This window comes from Callithrix jacchus, chromosome 10 (genome assembly GCF_049354715.1).
Source record: "Callithrix jacchus isolate 240 chromosome 10, calJac240_pri, whole genome shotgun sequence".
NCBI classification, from domain to species: domain Eukaryota; kingdom Metazoa; phylum Chordata; class Mammalia; order Primates; family Cebidae; genus Callithrix; species Callithrix jacchus.
Genome location: NC_133511.1, coordinates 50454349 through 50463595, shown reverse-complemented (window position 1 = coordinate 50463595; position 9247 = coordinate 50454349). Strand labels below are relative to the sequence as shown.

Here is a 9247-nt window from a genome sequence, read left to right as displayed (position 1 = left end):
AACGAACTGCCATTCGCAATTGCTACAAAAAGAATAAAATACCTTGGAATACAACTCACAAGGAACGGAAGGGACCTCTTCAAGGAGAACTACAAACCACTGCTCAACGAAATCAGAGAGGACACAAACAGATGGAGAAACATTCCATGTTCTTGGTTAGGAAGAATTAATGTCATGAAAATGGCTATACTGCCCAAAGTAATTTACAGAATCAATGCTATCCCCATCAAGCTACCATTGACTTTCTTCCCAGAACTGGAAAAAACCACCATGAACTTCATATGGAACCAAAAGAGAGCCCGCATAGCCAAGTCAATTCTAAGCAAAAAGAACACAGCGGGGGGCATCACACTACCAGAATTCGAACTATACTACAAGGCTACAGTAATCAAAACAGCATGTTACTGGTACCAAAACAGAGATATAGACCAATGGAACAGAACAGAGGCATCAGAGGCAACACAGCATATATACAACTATACAATCTTTGATAAACCCGACAAAAAAAGCAATGGGGAAAGGATTCCATGTTTAACAAATGGTGTTGGGAAAACTGGCTAGCCATGTGCAGAAAGCAGAAACTGGACCCCTTCCTGACACCTCACACTAAAATTAACTCCAGATGGATTAAAGACTTAAACATAAGACCTGGCACCATAAAAACCCTAGAAGGAAATCTAGGCAAAACTATCCAGGACATAGGAGTAGGCAAGGACTTCATGAACAAAACACCAAAAGCATTGGCAACAAAATCCAAAATAGACAAATGGGACCTAATGAAACTCCACAGCTTCTGCACGGCAAAAGAAACAGTCACTAGAGTGGATCGGCAACCAACAGAATGGGAAAAAATTTTCGCAGTCTACCCATCTGACAAAGGGCTGATATCAGAATTTACAAAGAACTCAAACAGATTTACAGAAAAAAAAGAAACAAGCCCATTCAAAAGTGGGCAAAGGATATGAACAGACACTTTACGAAAGAAGGCATATATGAGGCCAACAATCATATGAAAAAATGCTCATCGTCACTGGTCATCAGAGAGATGCAAATCAAAACCACATTGAGATACCATCTCACGCCAGTTAGAATGGCGATCATTAAAAAATCTGGAGACAACAGATGTTGGAGAGGATGTGGAGAAAAAGGAACACTTTTACACTGTTGGTGGGAGTGTAAATTAGTTCAACCATTGTGGAAGACGGTGTGGCGATTCCTCAAGGCCTTAGAAATAGAAATTCCATTTGACCCAGCAATCCCATTACTGGGTATGTATCCAAAAGACTATAAATCGTTCTACTATAAGGACACATGTACACGAATGTTCATTGCAGCACTGTTTACAATAGCAAAGACCTGGAATCAACCAAAATGCCCATTGATAATAGACTGGATTGGAAAAATGTGGCACATATACACCATGGAATATTATGCAGCAATCAGAAATGATGAGTTTGTGTCGTTTGTAGGGACATGGATGAATCTGGATAACATCATCCTCAGCAAACTGACACAAGAACAGAAAATGAAACACCGCATATTCTCACTCATAGGCGGGTGATGAAAAATGAGAACACATGGACACAGAAAGGGGAGTACTAAACACTGGGGTCTATTGGGGGGAAAAGGGGAGGGCCAGTGGGAGGGGGAGGTGGGGAGGGATAGCCTGGGGAGAAATGCCAAATGTGGGTGAAGGGGAGAAGAAAAGCAAAGCACACTGACATGTGTGTATCTACGCAACTGTCTTGCATGCTCTGCTCATGTACCCCAAAACCTAAAATTCAATAAAAAATTTAAAAAAATAATAAAAGAAGGCATACAAATGGCCAATAGGTAGATTTAAAAATGTTCAATATCAGTAATCATCAAAGCAATGTAAATCCAAACCACAATGCAATATCATCTCACCTTGGTTGAACGGGTTGTATCAAAAAAAACAGGCAATAATAGATGCTGGCAAGGATGTGGAGAAAGGAGAGCACTAGTACATTGTTGGTGGTAGTACATTTAATCTACATTTAAAAAGCCACTATGGAGAATAATACAAAGGTTTCTCAAAAAAGTAAAAATAGAATTACCACGTGATCCAGCAGTTTTGCTACTAGGTAGATATCCAAAATAAAGGAAAGCAACATATCAAAGACATCTCTACTTGCCCATGTTTACTGCAGCACTATTTGCAATAGCTAAAATATGGAATCAACCTAAGTACTCATCAACAAATGAATGGATTTTAAAAGTTGTATATATACATAACGGAATACTGTTCAGGTACAAAAAAGAGTAAAAATCCTGTCATTTACAGCAACATAGGAGGCGCTGGCTGTTTTGCTTAACGTAATGAACATAGGCTGTTATGTTAAGTGAAATGACAGAAAGGCAAATATGGCATGTTCTCACTCATACAAGGGAGTTTAAAAAGTGGATCTCTTGAAGATATTAAGTAAATTGGTGGTTACTAGATGTTAGTAAGGGGAGTTGGAAGAGGTGACGAAGAGAAACAAATATAAATGCATTTATTACCACTAAATGGTCCTCTATAAATGCTACAGATGGTAAATTACATATGTATATTTACCTCAATAAAAATAAATTAAAAACATTCTGCTGTATATTTATAGAGCACATGTAAAAGACTTTCTCTAGGGTTGTATCAGTTTTCTATCCCTGCTATAGCAATTTACCACAAACTTAGTGGCTTAAAAGAACACAAATTTTTGTAAGCTTTGAGTCTGTTTAAGAAAACGCACACAAACTTACTATCTTAGAGTTGTTTCGTTTAGAAATCTGGTAGGGCTCTTACTGAACTAACATCAAGATGTTGTCAGGCTGCATTTCTTTCTGAAGGCTCTAGGAGAGAATTTGGGTTGTTGGAAGTATTCAGTGCCTTGTGGTTGTAGGATTGAGATCCTGGGTTTCTTCCTGGTTGTAAACTTTGGGTCATTCCTAGCTTCTCAGGGTCACTGGCTTTCCTTGGCTTGTGGCCCCCTTCTACTGTTTTCAAAGTCAGTAATGGCAGGTCACGTCTTTCTCATACTGCCATCTGTCTGAATCTCTGCATCTAGAAAAAATTCTCTGCTCTCAAGGAATTATGAGATTAGATTGGATTTACCAAGATAATTCAAGGTAATTTTCCCAACTCAATGCTCTTAATTGTAATCACATCTGCAAAATCTCTTTCAGCATCTAAGTTAGCATGTTCATCTTAGCTGAAGACTGGGATGTGACTGTCTTTAGTGGGGGCAATTTTCTGCTTAACCCTAAGATACACAACTTGCAGATGTACAACTAGTTGATGGAGATTAAACAATTTCAACTCTATAAGAAAATATTTTCTAAAATGAGTATCTCATAGTTGTATCAGTTTTCTATTCCTGCTATAACAATTTATAGCAGGAATTTCTATAAATATAATTTTGATACAGTATTATATTTACTTCACAATGTTGCTGATACTGATATCAGATATTTAATTTTATGGTTAGTTCAGGATAATATGACATTGTAAATAATATATTTGTTCATTCATTCAACAAACATTTTTTATCAGATACCACCGATATGCTGGACAGTGTCATGGATCCTGAAAATATAGTTGTTAATTTTTTTTTGAACCAAGTTTCTGCTGTGATAAAGCTTTTATTCTTTGGGACAGTCAGACATTAATCCAGATAAATAAATGCAAGGGCAAACTGGGTGGAAAATTGCATTGGAGAGCTTAGAATCAGGATCCAGAAAATAGGAGATTAAAAGGGACTCCTGAAGATGGGAGATAAAAAGGGAGGGAAAAGTGCTGACACACATTTTGCCGCACAGATTATTTAGTAATGACAGTAAAAAAATTCAGCAACACGCTCTTAAACAGTTAAGAGTATGTTTAACTGCACTAGGCATTTAGTAATTTTAAAGACTAATTATTAAGTCAAATTGCTGTATTTTATGTGTTAGAGTGAGTTCAGAAAGGTCCACTGTATTACTGTATAGGAAAAGTTTTAATTTCTGAGGATGATACTGATACATTACTGCCACCTTGTGTAAATATTCTTTTAGCACAGGCTATTATAAAAAACAACAAGGGTATGTAATCTGTTCTAACAAGAACCATTTTCTTTTTCTTTTTCTTTTTTTTTTGTCCTTATTTTTTTCCTTATCATACTTTAAGTTCTGGGATACATGTACAGAACATGGAGGTTTGTTACGTAGGTATACACGTGCCATGGTGTTTTGCTTCACCCATCAACCTCTCATTACATCAGATATTTCTCCTAATGCTATCCCTCCCCTAGTCCCCACCCACCTACAGGCCCTGTGTATGATGGTCCCCTCCATGTGTCCCAATGTTCTCATTATTCAACTCCAAAAAAAAGAGAAGCATTTTCTACTTTCCCAATTTCTTAAATACAATGTTTTAAAAATATCTCTGTGCTAATCCAGCGATTACAATGAGCATCCATAGAGGAAGGAGAATCTTAGATGAGTCTATTTTCTTCTGGTCCAAATGACTGCATGAAGCTTAAGAAAGTCAACGACCTTCTTTCCTTTTTTCTAAATAGCTTTGTTGAGGTATAAGTGACATACAATAAACTGCACAATTTGAGAAGTTTTGACATAAATACGTATCTGCGTGTAAGACCACCACCATGATCAAAATAATGGACATCAATCGCCTAAAAACTTCCTTGTGCCACTTTTTGTTTTGTTTTGTTTTGTTTAAGACGGGGTCGTATCATGTTGCCCAGGCTGTTCTCAAACTCCTGGGTGCAAGTAATCCTCCTGCCTTAGCCTCCCACAATGCTGGAATTACAGGCACGAGCTATTGTGCTAGGCCTCTTTATGCCACTTTGTCATCTCACCCTTCTGACCTTCCCTGATGCTCCTCTCCAAGAAATCTCTGGTCTGCTTTCTGTTACTATAGATAAGTTTGCATTGTTTAGACTTTTATATAAAGGAGTCATAGAGTATACACTTGTTTTTGCCTGGCTTCTTTCACTCAATATTTGTTATGAGATTTATTCTTGTTATATGCATACATTTTTATTGCAAAATAGTGTTTGATCGAGTGACTATATCATAGTTTGTTTAACCTTTTATAGTACTTGTTCATGGAAATCTTTGTTGTTTCCAGTTGGAGGGTATTATTTGTGTGTGTTTGTGTTTGTTTTGAGACAGAGTTTCACTCTGTCACCCACGCTGGAGTACAGTGGCATAATCTCAGCTCACTGCAACCTCCACCTCCCGAGTTCAAGCAATTCTCCTGCCTCAGGCTCCCAAGTATCTGGGATTACAAGCATGCACCACCATGCCCTGCTAATTTTTAATGGAGACAGGTTTCACCATGTTGGCCAGGCTGGCCTCGAATTCCTGAACTCAGGTGATCCGCCCACCTCAGCCTCTCAAAGTGTGAGGTGGTGTGAGCCACCGTGCCCAGCTTGAAGGTATAATTTTTTAAAAAGCTGCTGTGAACACTCATATATACAAGTCTTTATATGGACATATGCTTTTGTTTCTCTTGGGTGATACCTAAGAATGAAATGGTTGGACCATCTGCCTGTTTTGAAACAGCATCCAATTAAAGCAAACCCTTTCTTTTTCAGACATTCACTCAACTCCCAACCAAAGGTTAGGTCCTATAATAGGTTCCTATTAACATCCTATTACTAAGACACCCATCAGTTTCTCTTGGTATGTGCTCTTCTTGTAGCTGACCTGGTGCAGTGGCTCATGCCTGCAGTTGCAGCACTTTGGGAGGCCAAGGTGGGCAGATCACTTGAGGTCAGGAGTTTGAGACCAGCCTGGCCAACATGGTGAAACCCCATCTCCACTAAAAATACAAAAGTTAACCAGGCATGGTGTTGGGCACCTGTAAGGCTGAGGCAGGAAAATCGCTTGAACCCAGAAGGCAGAGTCTGCAGTGAGCCTGAGATCACACCACTGCACTCCAGCCTGAGTGACAGAGAAACCCTATCTAAAAAAAAAAAAAAAATGTTATAGCAAATCCAAGTTAATTATGGGTGTGTTTCTAGAGGGCTTTGCCTGAAATTACTTTCTAGAGCTTTTTTTCTATTTTACTTAAATTATCTGATACATTGGCATAAAGTTCTTCAAAATACTTCCTTACTATTCTTTTAATATCTGTAAAATCCACAGCCATATCACCTTATTCATTCCTGATATTGGTAATTTGTGTCATCTCTTCATTCCTTATCAGTCTGAGTAGTGGTTTATCAAGTTTATTTATCTTCTCAGGCCTGGAAGCCAGTACGTTTTGGGTTTATTGATCTCAATTGTTTTTGTTTTCTGTATGACTGAATTTTGCTAAGATTATTTACCTCTGTGATTCTGCGTACTTCAGGTTGTATTCCTATTCTTTTTCTAGTTCTTAGGATAAAATATAAAGTTATTGATTTGAGATCTTTTTCTCTTTTCTAATACGTAGGCTTTTAGTGCAAAAAATTTCCCCCTTAAATACTACTTTACTGGTATTCCATACAGTTTTGTATGTTGTATTTTCACTTGAGTTTAAAACATTTCCTGATTTCTCCTTAGATTTCCTCTCTGAGTCATAGGCTGTTTAAAATATGTTATTTTAAAATTTTCAAATAATTGGGAATTTTTCAGATATCTTCCTGTTACTGATTTCTAACTTAATTTCACTGTGCTCAGAAAATTATTTTGGGCTGCCACGTGGGAGACCCAGAGCAACCACCGCCTCAATCATGGTGTCGGTATTAACACTGTGGATACCTCCCATGAGGACATGATTCACGATGCCCAGATGGACTACTGTGGCACCTGCCTGGCCATCTGCTCATCAGACATGTCTGTCAGAATCTTTGGCGTGCGTAGTGGAGGGCAGATCCTCATCGCCGACCTCAGAGGTCATGAGGGTCCTGTGTGGCAAGTGGCCTGGGCTCACCCAGCGTCCTGGCATCCTGTGACCAGAAAGTCATTATCTGGAGAGAAAAAAATGGCACCTGGGAGAAGAGCCACGATCATGCGGGACTCGACTCCTCAGTGAACTCGGTGTGCTGGGCCCCCCATGACTACAGCCTGATCCTGGCCTGTGGGAGCTTGGCTGGGGCCATCTCCCTGCTGACTTACACAGTGGAAGGCCAACAGTAAGTAAAGAAGATCAACAATGCTCACACCATTGGCTGAAATACCATCAGCTGGGCCCCAGCTGTTGTACCTGGAAGCCTCACAGACCAGCCACTGGGGCAGAAACCCAATTACATGAAGAAATTTGCATCAGGTGGCTGTGACAACCTCATTAAGCTGTGGAAGGAGGAGGAGGACAGTCAGTGGAAGGAGGAGCAGAAGCTGGAAGCGCAGAGTGCCTGGTTTCAAGACGTGGCCTGGGCCCCTTCTGTCGGCCTGCCCACCAGCACCATCCCCAGCTGCTCCCGGGACGGCCGTGTGTTCATTGGACCTGTAAAACTGTGATGGTGCCTCAGGCAACACATGGTCCCCAAAATTAATACACAAGTTCAACGATGTGGTGTGGTATGTGAGCTTTTGCATCACAACCAACATCCTGGCGGTCTCTGGTGGAGACAATAAGGTGACCCTGTGGAAGGAGCCAGTTGATGGGCAGTGGGTATGCATCAGTGACATCAACAAGGGCCAGGGCTCCATGTCAGCGTCAGTCACAGAGGGCCAGCAGGACAAGCAGTGACAAGACAGATGGGGCCTGGCTCCCCACCCGCCAGCTCCAGGTCTGTCCCTTCCTGGACCAACTGACCAAACAACTGGGAAGAGCCCCCAACTCCAACAGGATCATTTTCCCAGGAGGAGTTCCAGATGCAGCCACAGGTTGATCATCTGCCTTAACACGATCAGAGATGCTTTATAATCTACTGTCCAGCTGAAAGCACTCATGTTATGAGGAAGAAACTACAAATGACATTCAAATCTATTTTAAACTATTTTGGGCCATTTTTATGTACCTTTGGGTTCAGACCTTATTTGGGGTGTTTTGTTTTCAAAGTAACTAAATAAAGTCATATTGCTTATTTAAAAAAAAAAAAGAAAGGAAAAAAGAAAAGTATTTTGCTTAATTTGAACCATTTCAAACTTGTTTAGTTTTATGGCCCAGAATAGGAACTATCCTGTTAAATGCTTTCTGTAATTCTGAAAAAAATGCACAATCTGCTGTTGTTGGTTGACAGTCTTATATGCTTCTATTAATCAATTATATCTATTTTTCCTTCAACTGTTGACAGAGGAGTTTAAAAATCCACTGCAATTAGGAATGTGTCCAATTCTTCTTGCAGTTCTGTCAGTGTCTGCTTTATGTATACCAAAAGTTTGTTAGTAGGTGCATATATGTTTTCTACTTGTTATAAGTATTCTTTTCATCTTGTTCTAACTTCTTTTGGATTGAGTATTTTTTTATTAAATCTTATCTACTTTTTTCCTTGTTAGCTGTATGCTTTGTTATTTTAGTGACTGCTTTAGGGCATACATTTTTAAATTATCAGTCTACCTATAAGTGATATTATGCCACTTCATGTTTAGTATAAGCACTTTCCAATAGTATACATCCATTTCTTATCTACATGTATATGGCAAAAATATACATCTATTTCTTATCTATATTCACTACAATAATATACATCCATTTCTTAAATCATGTGAGTAAGGTATTTGTTGATTTAAGAGAGAGAAAAAAACGAGAAATTCAAAGAACGATAGTTGAGAGTAGCTGCCTCTAACAGCAAAGGGTATCTCATGGATAGATATAAATAGACTCAAGTCTCTGAATTATCATTCAGTAATGTTCTAAAACTTTGAGACTAACATCCTCCTTTTCCCTCACACAAATTCTTATTTCTTGCAAGTGAAAGGTTGAGGTTGTTATAAACAAATGCCAAGTTTGTTTCTGTCACTTGACAAACTCCATGGTTGGCTGAATCCATGTTTGGGAATCTCTTAACTGGAAGTCTGAGCACTGATTTTAAAAGAGAAAGATACCAAATGCTGGAATGTGACTATATGGATGTACTTAGGGGATTTAGAGTCCAGCTTTCTAGCTTGTGGGGCCCCACTTTCCTGAGGAAAATGAGCCTCCTACTCTCACTCAGAGGAATTCTCCTATTTCTAAAGAAAATATTCATAGTCTTCACAACTCATTGTCTCCCAAACAGTAACCAGGTTAAAGTGGAAGCAATCCTTAGCATACCCTTATAAACAATGCTTACTACATTGCAAGAATTACAGATTTTAGCAATTTCTATTGGCAACTCTC

At 39.1% G+C, this 9247-nt stretch overlaps 1 pseudogene; it reads left to right on the top strand.

Annotated features, from left to right (window-relative positions):
- The first annotated feature begins 6733 nt into the window (after positions 1-6733).
- LOC100407713 (protein SEC13 homolog pseudogene) lies at positions 6734-8080 on the top strand (annotated as a pseudogene).
- Positions 8081-9247: the final 1167 nt, after the last annotated feature.